Raw genomic sequence first — 19096 nt, 5'->3', positions numbered from 1 at the left:
ATTTCGATTAAGACATTAATGAGCAAGCTAGGACTGACGTAGTCAATATTACTACAGTTGAAGTCGGAAGTTTACATACACTTAGGTTGGAGTCATTAAAACTCGTTTTTCAACCACTCCACAAATTTCTTGTTAACAAACTATAGTTTTGGCAAGTCGGTTTGGCAATTTCACTTATAATTCACTGTATCACAATTCCAGTGGGTCAGAAGTTTACATACACTAAGTTGACTGTGCCTTTAAACAGCTTGGAAATTTCCAGAAAATGATGTCATGGCTTTAGAAGCTTCTGATAGGCTAATTGACATCATTTGAGTCAATTGGAGGTATACCTGTGGATATATTTCAAGGCCTACTTTCAAACTCAGTGCCTTTTTGCTTGACATCATGGGAAAATCAAAAGAAATCAGCCAAGACCTCAGAAAAAAAAAGTTGGAGGTCTGGTTCATCCTTGGGAGCAATTTCCAAACGCCTGAAGGTACAACATTCATCTGTACAAACAATAGTTCGCAAGTATAAACACCATGAGACCACGCAGCCGTCATACCGCTCAGGAAGGAGACGCGTTCTGTCTCCTAGTGATTAACGTACTTTGGTGCGAAAAGTGCAAATCAATCCCAGAACAACAGCAAAGGACCTTGTGAAGATGCTGGAGGAAACAGGTACAAAAGTATCGATATCCACAGTAAAACGAGTCCTATATCGACATAACCTGAAAGGCCGCTCAGCAAGGAAGAAGTCACTGCTCCAAAACCGCCATAAAAAAGCCAGACTATGGTTTGCAACTGCACATGGGGACAAAGATCGTACTTTTTGGAGAAATGTCCTCTGGACTGATGAAACAAAAATAGAACTGTTTGGCCATAATGACCATCGTTATGGTTGGAGGAAAAATGGGGTTGATTGCAAGCCAAAGAACACCATCCCATCCGTGAAGCACAGGGGTGGCAGCATCATGCTGTGGGGGTGCTTTGCTGCAGGAGGGTCTGGTGCACTTCACAAAATAGATGGCATCATGAGGAAGGAAAATTATGTGGATATATTGAAGCAACATCTCAAGACATCATTTTACATTTACATTTTAGTCATTTAGCAGACGCTCTTATCCAGAGCGACTTACAGGAGCAATTAGGGTTAAGTGCCTTGCTCAAGGGCACATCGACAGATATTTCACCTAGTCGGCTCGGGGATTAGAACCAGCGACCTTTCGGTTACTGGCACAACGCTCTTAACCACTAAGCTACCTGCCGCCCCATCAGTCAGGAAGTTAAAGCTTGGTCGCAAATGGGTCTTCCAAATGGACAATGACCCCAAGCATACTTCCAAAGTTGTGGCAAAATGGTTTAAGGACAACAAAGTCAAGGTATTGGAGTGGCCATAAAGCCCTGACGTCAATCCTATAGAACATTTGTGGGCAGAACTGAAAAAGCGTGTGCGAGCAAGGAGGCCTACAAACCTGCCTCAGTTACACCAGCTCTGTCAGGAGGAATGGGCCAAAATTATTGTGGGAAGCTTGTAGAAGGCTACCCGAAATGTTTGACCCAAGTTAAACAATTTAAAGGCAATGCTACCAAATACTAATTGAGTGTATGTAAACTTCTGACCCACTGGGAATGTGATGAAAGAAATAAAAGCTGAAAGAAATCATTCTCTCTACAATTATTCTGACATTTCATATTCTTAAAATAAAGTGGTGATCCTAACTGACCTAAAACAGGGAATTCTTACTAGGATTAAATGTCAGAAATTGTGAAAAACTGAATTTAAATGTATTTGGCTAAGGTGAATGTAAACTTCCAACTTCAACTGTATTTGTTCAGCACTTTTGAAATGTACAGCGACAGAATTCAGAACATAGGCCTTTCTTACAGTATTCTCCCTGTAAACCAAGTCAGAACTGCATGATAAATAAAAGGGGGCATATAAGCAGACAATGAAAGCTCTTACAATATTAAATTATGACATTTCTCTAAAACAGGCTATAGGCTACATGTGTACCACCAAGTCAGAACAGTAGGCTAAGTTGAGTGGAAAAGGGACCAAATTATTAGGGTGAGGCACATGGGCTACTAACAGCTTACTACACAACATACACTTAGTATTACTTTCTTAGCTACAGTATACATATCTCCCTGGCATATTACATCATTTATGCAGCAGCATACAATACATTTTTGGACTCACCTTGTTGTGCTGTGCTCACGAACAGGAAGATGGCGCGGCGGTCTTTCGTGGGGAAATTTTGTCATCAAACTTTGTCATCAAATTCTGGCATTCTCTGAATGGATGGTGCTTTCAAGACAACTGGGAACTCTGAAAAAAAACAAGGTTGAATCATGATGAGGTCAGTGACCTTCAGATCAGAGCTCTAGAAAGAGGCCAGAGTTCCCGACTTGCAATTCCGAGTTGGATGACCTTTCAAAACATATTTTCCCAGTTGGAGATCGTTTTCTTATGAGTTCCCAGTTGTCTTGAACTCACTGAAGTCTGAGATTTCCCAGTTCTGAGTTTCCAGTTGTTTTGAGCGTGGCAGAAGTCATGCTGGATTGACATCATGGCCAATGTTGAATGTTTATCATTTTAAGCTTGGAGACCCTTAAACCCAGACTTGGACCACACACCCACTCCCCTGAATAGCAAGCTAGTGATTGCTTTGCAATGCTTGCAGTTAGCCACTGATTCTTTCCAAACCACTCATTGTTGAATTTGCGATTTCCAACTTGTGTAATGTTTATGTCAACTGGCCGTTGAGCACCGATATATTTTATCTATAATTTCTCTTAATTTTTTATCTTCATATGACAAGGATTGAAAAGGATTTGCCAGTAGATTGTCAACATTAATTCATGATGACGACTGCTAGCTTGCTAGCTAAGATTTTGAAAGTATGACGTTGACATGATCAGTCCAGTCAAAGCTACGGTAGATATAATGTGATTTGACATTTTATCTGTGACCAATTACCTTGAGCCTTCTTGGATGGGCACTTCTAATGTAACTCTATGGCAGCACCCAAGGGGCTCTACCCGTAGATTTTGCGGTGACATGGTGTCCCCATGAGTGACAGAACACTGAGCCAATCACGGCGCAACTAGAGAACATTACCAACCCCTACGCTCCATATTTTCTGCTGGCTGCCCCACCACAACAGAAAGCACTGAGCTAGGCTGAAACACCTGCATTTTGGAGCTGCCTTCCTCAAGAAAGCAAAAAAGAGACCATGTTTGTATGCGGCTTTATTAACTCACCTGCCCTGAATGACGGGTCGCCACTGGCCTCATCACAATTCTATGTCGGACATCTACGGCCAGTTCCTTGAACTTCATGGTATAGTTTCTGCTCTGATGTGAGCTTCTTCTTCTTTGGGATTGGGTTGGCAGGTCGTATCCAACTTTTAGGTGCATACACCGCCACCTACTGTACTGGAGTGTGAGGCCAGTCACGGCCTACCTACATTAACTTTCGGTAATACAAAATTGGGAGAAAAGGAAAATTACCCTTCCAACTATTAGCCCTCACAAAAAGGAACACCACCCTATTCCACTACTTAACCATATCTGATCCTACTAGAGGCCAACAGTCTGGGAGAACAGAACACTACCACTCAACACCCCCTGCAAATCTTCTGCAGTAAAACCTCGCAATCCCAAAGTACTTCTCTGCAGCTGCCACCACACAACCTCTATTTTCTGTGACTTACGTTCCATTTATGCAGTACAGTTGACAACCATTGCTATGAATGCTAAGAAACCCACCTTACTGAAGCACATATTATTCCCAGCCCTCTCTATTGGTCTCTGCCTACTCATAGGAATCCTTTTAGGATCCCTCACCCTGTACCCATCTTCCTCTACCACACTGCTTCAGCATACACACACACACACTTTCTGTACTACTCTGACCCTGGCAACCTCAACCTATCTTTCTCTCACCGGACACCTCCGATCTCCAGCCCCATGGGCACCCCCACAGCTTACGCACATAACTTTCTCCACCGATACTACACATTCCTTCATCTCACGCCCTCCTGCACACTTCTCACATCTAGGAATCTCCCTCCTACACACTGCTGCAACATGACCATAAGCTTGGCACCTAAAACACTGTCGTATTTTTGGAACAAAAGCTCTCACGGGATAACTAACACATCCTAACTTGACCTTGTCGGGCAAAGACTCTGCCTCAAAATTCAGCAGGTCAGACAATGTCTTCTGTTTCATCATGGTCTTCACCGGGTCTGCGTCGCACCAAACTACAGGTGTCACAGACACTAGGAAACGTCCATTAAAGCTGATTTTCCTCAACACTTAATGCCACCCCCGTTATCAATCCTTTCAACGGTGCCCTGCTCTGAAGAGCAAAGCAAGTCACAGTTCTTGTCCCTAGTAACGTAGTCTGGAGCTCTGGATGGAAGAAACACAAAGTCAACTTCGAGATACTTTCACCAACTCAACAGTCTCCAACCTCTCCTCCACCCAACCTGACACCACATATAGATCAGCCAGAAAACAAGGATCCATTCTCTCCACAAATCTCACTCCCACTGGGACAGAATCATCCTTGTCATAATCGGGACGAGGCACAAACTCGGCGGTCCTCACCACAGGTGCTTCACCCTCACTCTTGTCAGGTTTCATCTCTGAGCTACTGGAGCACGTATCCCTCTTTTTCCACTTGATGCCAACCTTCCTCACCACACCGCTTCCCTCTACACTCAGTTCCTTTTCAGCGGTCACCACTGCACCTGCCACCGCATTTCATTAATCCTCACTCTCGTCACGTTCAATTTCCTTCTGTAGCTCTTCCAAAAGTTCTGTGCGATCCTCTATTCCATATTCACTCAAAACATGTCAAATAAAATGTTATTGGTCACATACGTGCTTAGCAGATGTTATTATGGGTGTAGTGAAATGCTTGTGCTTCTAGCTCCGACTGTGCAGTAATATCTAACAAGTAATATCTAACAATTTCACAACATATACTCAATGCACACAAATCTAAGTAAGGAATGAATTAAGAATATATACATATGGATGAGCGCTGTCAGAGCAGCATGGACTAAGATACAGTAGAATAGTATAGAATAGAGTATATACATATGAGATGAGTAATGCAAGATATGTAAACATTTAAAGTGGCTAGTGTTCCATTTCTTAAATTGGCCAGTGATTTCTAGTCTATGTCTATAGGCAGCAGCCTCTAATGTGCGAGTGATGGCTGTTTAACTGTCTGATGGCCTTGAGATAGAAGCTGTTTTTCAGTGTCTTGGTCCCAGCTTTGATGCACCTGTACTGACCTCGCCTTCCGGATGATAGCGGGCAGTGGCTCGGATGGTTGATGTCCTTTATGATCTTTTTGGCCTTCCTGTGACATCGGGTGCTGTAGGTGTCCTGGAGGGCGGATAGTTTGCACCCGGTAATGCGTTGGGCAGACAGCACCACCCTCTGGAGAGCCTTGCGGTTGCGGGCGGTGCAGTTGCCGTACCAGAGGGTGATAAAGCCTGACAGAATGCTCTCAATTGTGCATCTGTAAAGGTTTGTGAGGGTTTTAGGTGTTACACTTTTCTCCTTTTTTCCTGTCCACCATCTTACAGGCCATCTCGACTCGGTGCCCGGTGGAAACCGTTGTCTTGTCTAGAAATCCTCTGACAAGCACATCGTCTTCTTTTTCTTCTTCTGTGGATTTTATCGCGGACTACAACCCTAAAAGGTGTATTGCTGCCCCCAACTAGACGGGTTGAAACCAAAACAAGGTACAAATAAAATCCATACGTAATAGGGAAACTAACTTAATCCAAACAGATGCTTCATATGAAATGCTCTGGACAGCCCTGACTTTGGCCACCTCATTCTCTTTCACCCTTGTGGGGCAATCGAAAGACGTGGCTTCATGGTTCCCACCACAATTGCAACATGTCACATGTTCATCACTTTTATAACACATGATATGATATTTTCCACAACTTGGACATCTCGGCTTCTCCCTTCTGCAAACACTTGAAACATGACCAAAAGCTTTACAATGATCAGATTGCATTGGTATTGGGATAAATGCTCTGACTCTGTAGCTAATATACCCTAACTGCACTTGAGTAGGGAGAGAATCCATATAAAAAAAACTACAGAACAGACAGACTCTTCACTTTAAGGGAGGGGTAGAAGGATTACTTTATCCTATCCCAGGTATTCCTTAAAGAGGTGGGGTTTCAAATGTCTCCGGAAGGTGGCGAGTGACTCCGCTGTCCTGGCGTCGTGAGGGAGCTTGTTCCACCATTGGGGTGCCAGAGCAGCGAACAGTTTTGACTGGGCTGAGCGGGAACTATGCTTCCGCAGAGGAAGGGTAGCCAGCAGGCCAGAGGTGGATGAACGCAATGCCCTCGTTTGGGTGTAGGGACTGATCAGAGCCTGAAGGTACGGAGGTGCCGTTCCCCTCACAGCTCCATAGGCAAGCACCATGGTCTTGTAACAGATGCGAGCTTCAACTGGAAGCCAGTGGAGTGTGCGGAGGAGGGGGGTGACGTGAGAGAACTTGAGAAGGTTGAACACCAGACGGGCTGCGGCATTCTGGATGAGTTGTAGGGGTTTAATATCATCATCATCATCATCATCATCATCATCATCATCCGCTTCTGCCATCTTTTTCAGTCCCCTTATCGCCTTCCCGTAGTCTGCCTCTGACATGCACTGTCAACTGTGAGACCTTATATATCCTCCTGAGAACCAAGGAAAATATTGTTTTTCCTAATCATATTTTTTGTGATTCAATAACTGTTTAGGGTTAAAAAAAGCATCCTACAATTTCCACATTTTAAATTTATTTTTTTATTTTACAGCATGTCCACTGTAGTGGACAACAGGATCATTTGAGTACGAAAAGAGACACATTTGGTAGATACAAATTTTTACAGAGTTCTTACAGATTACAGAGTTTTTATGAACTAAGAATACATACATTTTGGGCTGTAGATTGATTATTATCCAAGAATACAGACATGTTGATTATACAATACACATTAATCATTCTTGAATCCTTTTCCTTACATTTCGCAAGGATAGCTTTACTATTAAAGCTTAACACTTTGTTATGTCCATATCCTTTGATTGGTCCCCTTGAATCCTTTCAGTGTTATTTGAACAATGAACATATAACTAATGTGTAACAGATTTATTTTGGATGTTTTCCTTCTGTCAAACTGAATCCAATCTAGCTTTTTCCTTCACTCTTCATTTTGTTCTTAGTATTTTCTTTGTTAGTGGTGAAAGTCCTGGAAGCAATTTCTCTTTTTGGTAATGCAGAGGAACATCTTGCATTTGGTACATCTCATGTACGTCTTGCTCTTGCAGCCCTTATTTCTGCATCTTTCTGCATGCTTGGTATCCATCATCTCAGGCATGTGCATGGCTCCTAGTCTGCGCACAGATGGCTCTGGTTGTGGGATCCTCATTTTAGATGGTGGCTCATACTCATCCTCACTCTCTTCACAGCTGTTTTCCAGTTCCGGACTCTCCAACAGCTCCTCAGCTAGGAGTAGTTTGAAGTCCAGGTACTGATGTGTGTTCTTGGATGGTCTGTGCAGAGCTTTGCTGTCAGACTGGTATTGTATCCAGGAGTTGGTGATGGCAACATCAAAGAAGTGACTGATCACGCGCGATGTCCACTTCTTGGTCCTGCTTGACATACGATAGAAGCTAAGCATGCGATCACAAAGATCTACGCCACCCATGTTATCATTATACTGCTTAATTACTGCTGGTCTTTTAACCTGGACCAGGTGCTTTTCTTTCTGGGACCATCTGGTACAGATGTCTTCTGGGTCTTTCCCATGTACAGTGGATGCCATGAGCACTGGTTTGTTGTCGAACCATTTTGTGATGGCCAGCTCAGGACTCTTTCTGGCCACTGACACTGATGTTCCTCTCCCCTCTTTTTTCAACTGTTTGTCTACTGGCAGCTGGCACAGCTTTGGGACACGGTTCTTCATTATAGTTCCAGTTGCAGGAAGGCCCTTTGCCAGCAATGCATCCAATAGATCTATGGTTGTGAAGTACCTGTCAAAGAATATGTGGCTTCCTGTTGGAACAGATTCAACCATGCGTAGAACTGCTGCAGCTCCAACTCCTAACCTTTGGACTGTAAAGGTATTCTTCCCTTGGTAGACTTCAAAATCAAGCATCAGACCATTTGGGGATGCAAGGACAAAGACCTTTAGGCCAGTAGGGTTTGGCTTGCCGGGAACATATTGCCTGACTGGACAACGGCCTGTGAATGGGATGATTTGCTCATCAATGCAGACCCTTTCTGGCTTTGCAAGGCTGAGACAGCCTTGGCGCACACGATCGAGTATTGGCCTGACTTTCCAAAGAATATCTGCCTTCTTTGTTTCCTCTGTTACAGCCAGGTCATTGACAATCTTGAGGGAATTTCTTATCCTGAAGAATCTATCCCTAGTCATTTTGCTACTTATGACTGGCACTTTAGTTTTGTTGGCCCAAAACATTTTAATTCTGGGATAGCCAAGGCAGGCCATGTGGACTGAAATGCCCAAGAAGATTTTTATTTCTTGTGGCGTGGTGTTCATGCACACTCCTTTGATTTGCAGCTCTCTTTGATTTGTGTATGTTGCCAAATCTTCAAAGACCTTGTTGTCAATGTACTGTGAAAAGTATTCAATTGGACTCCAGTCTGCACGTGTTGTAGGGTCATCTTGACACACAGGAAGCCCAGGTAACACAGGTGCAAATCTGATATGAAGGAAAAAAGAATAATAAATGATAAGTAATAACAGTTTAAATACTCAATGCAGCTGAATTTAAAATTGTGGAACTGCATCAAACATACATGTTACTCCTGGCCCACAGAGGGCGACGAGTTTCCTGTTCATCCCTGTCTGTATCTGTGTCTGTGTCTGCATCTGTCCCTTCAACTGAGCCTTCTGCATTGTCTTCCTCTTCTTCATCACCGTTTTGTATCACTGGTTGAAACTTATCCTCATCTCTCTCATCATCTGACAACTCCAAATCTGAATCTCCCTATTCGGTAAAGAATTATTTCTGCTTCAGTTCTGTTTCCTACGACAATGTGGAGTCATTATTTACATGAAGATAGTCCTGATGTCCACTATAATTGACATTCATAAAATGGCAAATCTTTCAAAAGATACATAATTTAGTTGCTATCAGAACTAAATATATGATTCCTAACACCTTCATGAACAAGAAAATATATGATTATCATAGTAACAAAACCATAGACAAACAATATTTGACTTACCTCTCATCTTTCCATAAAATGTGCTTGTTCCTATGCCGTCCATTTTGAAAGGAAAGATAGAAGCGGTTCCCGACCTCCCAGCCAATCAAATGACATATCACTGAAAAGCCCAGGATGTCCTCTGTACAGTACATCAGGAATTAAGAGACTTGCACAAAAGATTCCAAGAAGAGGGATGAAACTCAAATGTCCACTACAGTGACATAAGTCAATGGGCTGGGTCTCAGGAGGATAGACAGGGGTGTTTCTTTCTAAATCATGTCCAAACAATTGAATTGACCACAGGTAGACTCCAATCAAGTTGTAGTGATATCTCAAGGATGATCAAAGGAAATTGGATGCACCTGAGCTCAATTTGGAGTGTCATAGCAAAGGGGTGTGAATACTTATGTAAATTAGATATTAATGTATTTCATTTTCAATACATTTGCAAACATTTCTAAAAACATGTTTTCACTGTCATTATGGGGTATTGTGTGTAGATGGGTGAGAAAAAACCCATATTGAATTTTGAATTCAGGCTGTAACAAAACAAAATGTGGAATAGGTCAAGGGGTATGAATACTTTCTGAAGTTTGCACATCAGCTACATCACCCAGATGACCTCATCGTAGGAATAGTACCCGCCCCATCCCTAGCCTTGAATCGATTGCCTACCTCTACTTTCTCTGCAGCCAATCGGCGTATGAAGGTTCTCCCACTCTCCCTTTTCCATTTGACGTTAGCTACACTGGGACATTTCAGTCAAAAAAGTATCGTGTGGTCATTGGTGTTTTGGATTGTCAGTCAACTTCAATTTGTTTTGCGATTGGCAGGCGACATAATTTGGCTACCTCAGCTGGGCTGATTCAGAAGCGCCTTGGTTGACATTGTTGTTGTTGTAAGTAAGAAATTACTTTGTCGTTGAGTCCTGTTTTGGATTTACTGTAGACTGCAACCTCTGGATTAGCTCAAAGTCAGGAACAACTGGTCTAATAAACGTGGAGGTTTTCACAATATTTGTCAAGAGGGAGGACCATTATGGGACGATGAAAGATATATCTGCGAGGCCGCTCAAGGTAAGCAGACAAGGCAAGGGACACTCAACTGCTAGCTGGCTTGGCTTGCTAACGACTTTAGCTTGTAACATTATAGCTAGCTGGCAACATTTTGGTCAGGACGACCCGTAGCTGGCTTTGTATGAAACATTTTAATGAGTTGGAAGGAACTAGCTGCTAATTCATTCAATGGGAAGTTTTAAGTGGGAGACTTCTAGACGGCTAAAACGTGAAACAGAGCGGGTTTGATTGACCAACTAGCTAACTATGTTAGCTAGTCAGCCCAGCTAGCTAACTAATTTAGCCACAATCTAGCAAGCTAGCTAGACTTGTTGACGTAACGTGCGTTAGTAACGGGCTAGCTAGCTAGCTATAACGTTAGCTTCCAATTTAATTCAAGTCCATTTAGCTATGTCGCTTTGGATACTGTGTCTTGCTAGCTAGTTAACTCCGTTTAGGATAACTTTGCTAACATTATCCAACTGGCTAGTTTTATTTCTTGCCCATCTGCCTAGTTAGCCAGAAAATGATAGGACGAAAATGTACTATGCTTAGTTAGCCACCTAGTTTCGTTAACCAATTTAGTTAACTAACGCGTAACCCATTCATAGACGATATACACATAGTAGTCGGCACCTTGTTTAGTACATTCTTGGGCTAACTAACGCTAAGTTGGGTTAGCTAACTAGTTAGCCATTGTACTCTCTCCTTGTATCATCCTCTCCCCATCTAACGTTAGGCCTATGAATCCATTCGAGGAATGAGCAACTTCAGACGGAAGGCGTCTGTCAGTCAATTGTTGGTCAAATATTCAGCAAGTCGTAGCCCTGTTGCTTGCTATAATTAACGTTTTAAAGTAAACCCATAGACATGCAGAGAGTGTCAAATGTTATATCAATGCAAGGGACTCCTGCTTTATAGCTACTTACCCCAGAGAGTTTAATACTGGCCTGTATTTAGGCTATTGTTTAGTTAATTGTAAAACATTGACAATACATTTCAATACCACTCTTAGGTCACTGATATTCTTTCCTGGATGATTGAAACCAGTGACATAGGCTTTGACAGCTTCACATTGTATGTGTTTATGTAAAGACCTCTCATCATTGTGTTCCCTGTAAACTATGCATTGCGCCATTGCCAACACCACTACAATGAGAGGTAGCATTACATTGACTTGAATTATTCAGCTCTTTATTGACAATTTATTTTGTTAGCTTGTAGTCTACTATAGGCAGCCAACCTGCAACATACAAGTAGGACAGAGAGTCAGGCTCTTTACTGCTTAGGCCTTCAGGGCCTTCTCTCTGTGTCATTATGTAAAGAAGGCACATTGTTAGAAGATGTTAGGATAGACTAACCCTTATCAACTCTTCTACCTTCCCTGCAGCTTTCTGACTGCTGTTTGTATGCACTTGGACTGAACCCACGCTTGTCTTGCACCCACTACAAGTACGCTATGCATTATAACATGATCATTGCCAGATTAAGCATAATTTTGGGAGTTGTTATGCCTAATTTGAATCAGTACCAACCTGTGATTTGGCAGGATGCTCAAGGAAATTCTCACTCAAGACCATGTGATTGTGGTTGTCATTCAAGTTGTGACCATTTGCATTAAAACACTAGTCGATGGAGCATACCGCTTGAGGAGAGAAAGAAAATAAAAAGGGACAAAAGCCTTATATTAGTACAAGTAGAATTCAGAGGGATAGAATTCAGAGGGAGCACACAAGCACAGTGGAATTCTGAGGGACCTATTATTGCAGTGGGAGGAAGAAATGCATCTAGCCCTCCCACCTCTACTCATTCCAATGGCAATGCAGGGGGATGCTTGAAGGGCTAACTGGCAAGAGGAGTGTTCCCCAGTGAGCAGACTGCTAGGGTGTGAGTGCAAGTTTGCACCATCAGGCTTCGTTACGCAAGTCTTCACTTTTTCAAGGAATGTGTTGATCCATACAGCGCCGCACAGAACACCTGAGGCCGTCTTTTAGGGAGACTGTATAGTATCCATCTGTGATATTGAGATTCTCTAGTACAACTAAGACGCTGTGAAATCCAGCAGTAAATGTCAAATATGTTACAACAAAAAAAAACTATTAAAAATGACAGCATTACATAGAACAATATGGTGTTTTGAAGGCATTTGTTTGACAGTGATCACTAATTGTTTTGCGTAGAGCCATTTGAATCTTGACAATGAAACATGGAAAACCTGTGGTTCATAGCCAACTTTTTATGCCTCTCCACCAACATTCAAATGGGTTGTTTTTGTGCCTCTAAATTGCCCTGAGATTTATAAACACTACCCTGTGTCGAACTGGATGGCTGGCTGAATCACAGGTGGGAGAAACATGACACTGATGACAGAGAGCGTTTATCACCATAATCCATCAGGGGAAGGGATGATCCTATTGACCAGGTGACGTCATAATTCACATCTATTTTTTATCACCAGTTGAGCATTGTGGAAGTTTTCAGGGTGTGCTTGGCTAGATTATTGCTGTCCTCTAGCCTATGTGACACACAGTGAAGTCATCCACACATGACTGATCTGTATGCAGTTCCCTTGTGAGCACTCATGTCCTATTCGGACAGTTCTGTGAAAAAGAAGGAAAAACTGTCCATCGTTTTGTCCTTTAGGATTCTTTCCCCCTTTCCACTCTCCTTAGCTAACACTTTCTCAGAGCTCTAGTCTAAATGGTTTGCCAGTGTACTGTTTATAAATGCTCAGAAGCGCTACCTATGTGAAGTTATGAGTTAAGCCTAAACCCTCTCTTCATCTCTATATCCCACACACAGAGGCATTTAGCCTACCATCGTGTTGGTTGGCTCTAGCCATCATGACTGTCTCTGTGTGGTAGGAGAGACTGAATATTGTATTTCAGTGTGGAACCCTGCTGCCTCAGCAATGCCTAGACTAGAGATACAATTTTAAAGTGGTCTCTCGCCGGGCTCCCCCAAACAGCTGTTCAATAAGAGTGTGTTTCAAGGATCCAGTGTCAGCTTCAGTGCCAGGCCCATTTAGAGTAAAACTATTCCCATAGGCTCCCTCTACCCCCACAAACAAGGTCAGATTAATAAGTAAATAGTTGAGTGCTTCTCCAGGTTAGTGGGGCAACTGCATGACTATGCGTCTCTTATTGCCTCTATCTAGTCTGTGTTTAAGGATTGTAATTTGTCCTACCACGACCAAATGCTACAGGGAATGCAATGCATATCTAGGCTTTTAGTAGGCCCATGCATGCAGGAATCACGCTTTCAACCCTGGTTGTTGCCAGCTTAATGTTCCAGCCAACAGAGGCATTTCATTGCTTTCATCAGGAAGGTCAGACCTTGGGTTACCAAAGTTAAATTGGACTCCAGAAAATAACAGGGTAGAGGTGGCCTACATGGTCATTTCATCATTTTGGCAAAACTTAATTGAGCAGCTGACCAATTTCACAAGACTTTAGTTCCCAGATTACTTAGGCCTAGTTGCTTACTGTGATACTGTATGTGGTTGTCTCACTTAGCTACCTTAAGATGAATGCACTAACTTTAAGTCGCTCTGGATAAGAGTGACTGCTAAATTACTCAAATGTAATGTAAATGTTAACATGAATGGACACATCCTGCTAGCCTTCGTGAAGAAATTCTCTAACTAGGCAAATATTTATTATTCAGATTCTCTCTGGTGGTCACAATTACTGCTTTACACAGCACATATATAGTCTACTCCATACATTTTTGAAGTACTTTATAATCATGACATGTGAGACATCTAGAATTCCACCGCCATGCACCCATGCATCCTTGTTTGCCTAGCACACAGCATGGCCCAAACAAGACTGTACCAGATGTGCTTTGGAAGAAAAAACATCCCCATGATTCCTCAGCAGAAGGGTGATCAATAGGAAGCTTGTGTCTGAGAGCCTGTGCACCCAGACAGCGACTCATAAAACCCTGTTCAGCCCCACCCTCCCCTGTGTGCCTGGATGCCTGCCAGCCTTGTGACACAGCAGCCAGGGCCCAGGGCTGTTTGTGTCAGGTTGGCGAGGCCTACAAAACCAAGCATCAGCAGTCACACCCCTGCCTCTCCCTGCGTTCATACCTAGTACCTACCTCCTTTGTGTTCAACCAGAGACTGGGTGACTGTGCCCTATGCTTTGGGATACTCTGACTGGTTCTTTTACCATGTCATTTTATGTTTTGTTTTACTCAAATTGCTAGGCCAACAGAGGCGTCACTGTGGTATGATTGTAGGATGTTGAATACATTGAGTTCTACTGATATAAAACAATGGGACGCATACCCCCTTGCCCCCAATTTTGCTTTTCTGAAGCATCAACAATATTATCTCAGCATCGCTCTACAGGTGGGCCACCCTGGTCAAAAGGTTGATGGGTATAGCCAAATAGAGGGGTGAATGGGGACAGAGGCTATACTTTTGCCCACATAAAAAATATCCACAATCCCCATGACTGGGCCCTCTACCTGGAAGAAAGCCATGGTAAGATCACAGGGCTGCTGGCTCCTCACCCTGCCGCTACTATACAACAGCAGTCCTTCCCACTCTTCTCTCTACTCTAGATCCAGGACAGGGCAGAAGTAAACAGGAGCAGGAGAGGAGCCTCATGTCCAGGGTGACGTAAAGCCACCCTACTGCGTTGACTGCCAAGCCAGCACCACGTGAGGATTCACATGAGCATTAGTGCCCAGGCCTGTTGCTGCTAATGCTTGTTTAATCACTGCCGTTAGCCTAGCCACGGACTGCTTACAGGTTCGGTTGGCCTTGCACATACGTAGGATGGCTTACCTGATGTTGAAAATAAGTTATTGATTGTGTGTTTTTGGAGAGCAAGGCTAATTCTTTCACAGCAAAACAGATAATTTACAATTCATTTTGGGCTGACCGTATGCTGACTTGAGATCCACAGGTGCACCTCAGCATTAATCATAATTCATTTAGGCTAATGTCAATGGGTGACTTAAAATTCAAGATATCAAGTCCAATATTGCCCATTCTCATCATAATGGTAGATCTTTGAACAATTGCAAATATCAATACCTTTGTTTTCAGTGTTTCTTCTACAAGAAGGCTATTGTTGCCTCTTAAAAATATATATGCATAACATAAATCTTTTATAGGATTTTTACTTCATTTACAGATTTTGTAATATGGTCAGGATTTGTACTGTTATTGCTTAGTCGTAGATGTTTCCACAGAGCAGTGCAGCCAAAGATGCAGGTTTGCTTCTAAGAAATGTTTGACATGCGTGAAGGAGTAATGCATAAATTACAGCAAAAGCCAACTCCTACCCTTCTTCTGAATGTGAGTTATGTAACCCCTAGCTCATTGGTTTATACACTGAACAAACCATGTTTTTGTGAAGTCTCATTGGCATCCAAGACATTGATGGCCTTTGCATATTGAGCTACTGGGGAAAGCAAATGTTGGTACGAATGTTTGAATTCACTGTCATGCCTCTTACTGCCCTCAGGTTTGACTGTCCATAGGGTTTAATTGCACATTTCATCCAAATAGGCAAGCTGTGCAGACGATGCAGAAGCTGGCTTTTCTGCACAAAGACAAGACATCAATAAAAAGCAGCTAGTGCCGTATGAGGAGTTCCCGCCCACGGTGTGCTGAGTTTAGGTTGGCAGTTCTCCGGGAATACTGAAACCAGGGCAGATTGTTCCCTGAGTCCAACGAAAACAGTTCTGCTGCATATCTCTGTGCTGCAGTCCTTCAGTGGCATAGCAGCTCTCTGCTCACACTCTGCAGCTGACAGAATCAAGCTCTATTATTTTGTTTATCCACAGCACTGAGGAGCATTGACATGTAAGCAGATGGGCACAAAGTGTAGGCCTAGTCTCATTACAACACACACAAATCAAACATGCCCTCGTAAATTGTCCTGTTACTCCCTTTCTGCAACATTTCTCTGAACTACCGTGTGTCCTCACATTGCTACATTACATTTTAGTCATTTAGCAGACGCTCTTATCCAGAGCGACTTACAGTTAGTGAGTGCATACCATTTTTCATACTGGCCCCCCGTGGGAATCGAACCCACAACCCTGGCGTTGCACGGCGTTGCAAGCGCCATGCTCAACCAACTGAGCAACATGGCACAGCAAGGCACACCATGGCACAATATGGCATGGGTCAGCACCACAGTTCAAAGCATGGCACGGTGTCACATGACACACAGCACTGCTCGGAGGATATGTCAGTGCTGTTGGCTGCTGCCTCGGCACCCCACATCCCCATCTGAAGCCGTCTGCTGTTAATTAGCACGGCTTTACTGGTGATGACTGGGTCTGACTACAGTGACGGGCCCTGGGCACAGGGCAGGGACCTCTGAAGCCAGGCACTGTGCAGCTCTAATAAAGTGCCTGATAAAGCATGGTGGCAGGAGAGGAGGGAACAGGCTGTTCTGAAATACCCCATGCTCATGCCATGCACATGACCCCCACCACCAAAGTGTGTGTGCCTGTGTGTGTGGAGCCATCCTTTTCCTCACTTGAAAGATAGTTTGTGGGTAAGTGAAACTTCGTTGAGACCTCGGCCTCAAAATGCTTGGCTTAGCCATGACATCAGCTCTCAGACACTTTGATAAACAGTTTCTCTGGAAAGCTATTACTCTGCCCATTTGAACTGTCTGAACTTGGCTGTTACCGCCATGCCACCGTGCATGTCAACAAAAGGAAATTGGGCCTCTGTCTGCCAGGAAGAGAGTGACTGACTACCAGGCCCCCTAACCCTTCTGTACCCAGCCTACACTGCCAGTTGCTACTGAAAAGCCTGCAGTAGCTAGTCCTACACTGTCAGAGAACACTGCACACCTTACTGGGGGCATAACCCATTTACCCATTGAAGTTCAGCAGATACACTGGAGAGAACGAGCAGTATCCTATCAGGGATGTTTTGTGTTTCTTGTAGACAAGCTTCAGAGCCATGACACTTGCAGACATGGCTGTCTTGTTTGCTCGCCAGAACCTTTTTCCTGTTTCCCCGCCTCTGTTTTCTTTCAGTTGTCTGCTGTTTAAGAACTTTGCGCTGAGGGGAGGTGCTATATTTGGTTTATGATTATAGAGGGGTATTTTTAGATTGTGAGAAGTCAGTTCTAATTTTGGCACCTTGCAGATAAGGTGCTTGCTTTCTGTGGTAACAGACCGTACAAACGTAAAGTCTCCTTTTTTCACAGTAGAACATACAGGGTCGATAGTTAGCTATCACATGGAATGAGAAGGTTGAGTATTTTTAAGGAGTGAGGAAACAAGCATCACTGAATGCTTACAGCAGGCTTAGACAACGTGGGATCCCCTTAGGCCATTCGATGTTTGATGCCACTTTGTTTTATAGGCTCCTTCAGATGGGATGTTGTTGATGTGAACTTCTAGTTACTTTTTTACCAGATGGATTATAATTTTTTAAAACATTTTAGTCATTTAGCAGACGCTCTTATCCAGAGCGACTTACAGTTAGTGAGTGCATACATTTTTCATACTGGCCCCTCGTGGGAAACGAACCCACAACCCTGGCGTTGCAAGCGCCATGCTCTACCAACTGAGCTACAGGGGACTATAGGATGTAGGCTAATATTGCTTAATTGCCTAGTTTTAGCTGAGGCATTCTGGGAGCGGAAGAGTAGTGAAAAGGAGTTGGTGCACACAGGTTGAGCTCTGGATGTTCCTGAGCCAATTGTGTGTGTGTGTGTGTGTGTGTGTGTGTGTGTGTGTGTGTGTGTGTGTGTTAGCGACAGGAAGGGTGAAAGGGGGCAGATTTTTGGGTGATGACTAGACAGCTCTGAGCCCTGGCTCCAGCAACATGCCCTCTCGGAGGGTGGTCATCCCATGGAATCTCTGACATCAGCTCTCTCTATTTCGGTTGGCGCATGAGCAGTGTGTCTTTGTATTCAGTGGAACAGCTTTCCTCAGCTGGTGTCCAAGCCTTGATCAAGACTGGCATCTCTGAGTTTATGAATGAATAGATGATTAAATGCCTAGGCCTAATTCGAAGGGAAGACAAGTAACAACCCTGTGTTTCCCCATACTCTTGCGCCTGTGTCGGACGACCATATTTGGAGTTCTCTAAATGGAGAAGGGAGAACAGAGCAGATGCAAAGTTTGGTAACCGAGATGGTTTGTGCCTTCAACAGAACTAAAGCCTAGAACTAAAGCCTGTTTTGCTATGGAAAACCAATTTTTCACTAATAAACTCAAAGCAGTAGTTTTCATGGTTCACTTGGCTGACACCTCAAATTTTCCATGGTTAAGTTGTGCATTTCATACATTTTTCTCCAATGACCAGCTTACACACATTTTCTTTGACCAGGGAAAAGGGTGCAACTCCAATGAAATATATTGATTAGGCTAAGAGCTGGAAGGCATTGAAAACTGGAGACATTAGTCTTGCCTCCTGAACTGGTTAAGCACATTTACTCAACCAAGTGGACGAACCATTGACGGTACCATTAGCGACACAGCAATTTGCTAGCAGAACAGGAGTAATGGCTCAGAAGCTGCATACAGACAGAATGGATGCAGAACAATTCGCTGTTCTATCCAAACACAATCGCCACTCTGCAGTAGAGTCATCTCCTAACCTGGGGTTCAGTGCTAATGTGATGCTTATCGTACGCTTTGGCATTATGCAACCGCATTCCCCCTTTTAAAGAAGCTGCCTGTGAAGGCGAGATGTGGAACAGAAAGGACAGTATGGGCAGTAGTGTCTACTCGGTTCCTGCCTGGTCACAGAAATTGCTGTGTTCCTGCGCCATGTTGACTGGGCACCCAATGAT

At 43.5% G+C, this 19096-nt stretch overlaps 1 protein-coding gene and 1 long non-coding RNA gene across 3 annotated transcripts in view; one reads left to right on the top strand and one right to left on the bottom strand.

Moving 5' to 3' along the window:
• Window positions 1-8402: 8402 nt before the first annotated feature.
• Window positions 8403-9308, bottom strand: LOC311140133. Its single transcript, XR_014614120.1, has 2 exons — window positions 9271-9308; window positions 8403-8741 (listed from the first exon to the last, which is right to left on the bottom strand). It is a non-coding gene; the product is annotated as an uncharacterized lncRNA (long non-coding RNA).
• A 793-nt stretch (window positions 9309-10101) lies between these two features.
• The window catches only part of LOC311140359 (OTU domain-containing protein 7B-like), a 30225-nt gene continuing 21230 nt past the window's right edge, over window positions 10102-19096 (top strand). The window contains exon 1 of one of the 2 annotated variants that reach the window (XM_084175386.1): window positions 10102-10328. The gene's annotated coding sequence lies outside the window, so the exon portion shown is untranslated. The remainder of the gene's footprint in view (window positions 10329-19096) is intronic. The other variant, XM_084175387.1, reaches the window with a different exon arrangement.

Source organism: Coregonus lavaretus, assembly GCF_964263955.1.
Source record: "Coregonus lavaretus genome assembly, chromosome: 13".
Lineage (NCBI taxonomy): Eukaryota > Metazoa > Chordata > Actinopteri > Salmoniformes > Salmonidae > Coregonus > Coregonus lavaretus.
This window is presented reverse-complemented; position numbering and strand designations above follow the sequence as displayed.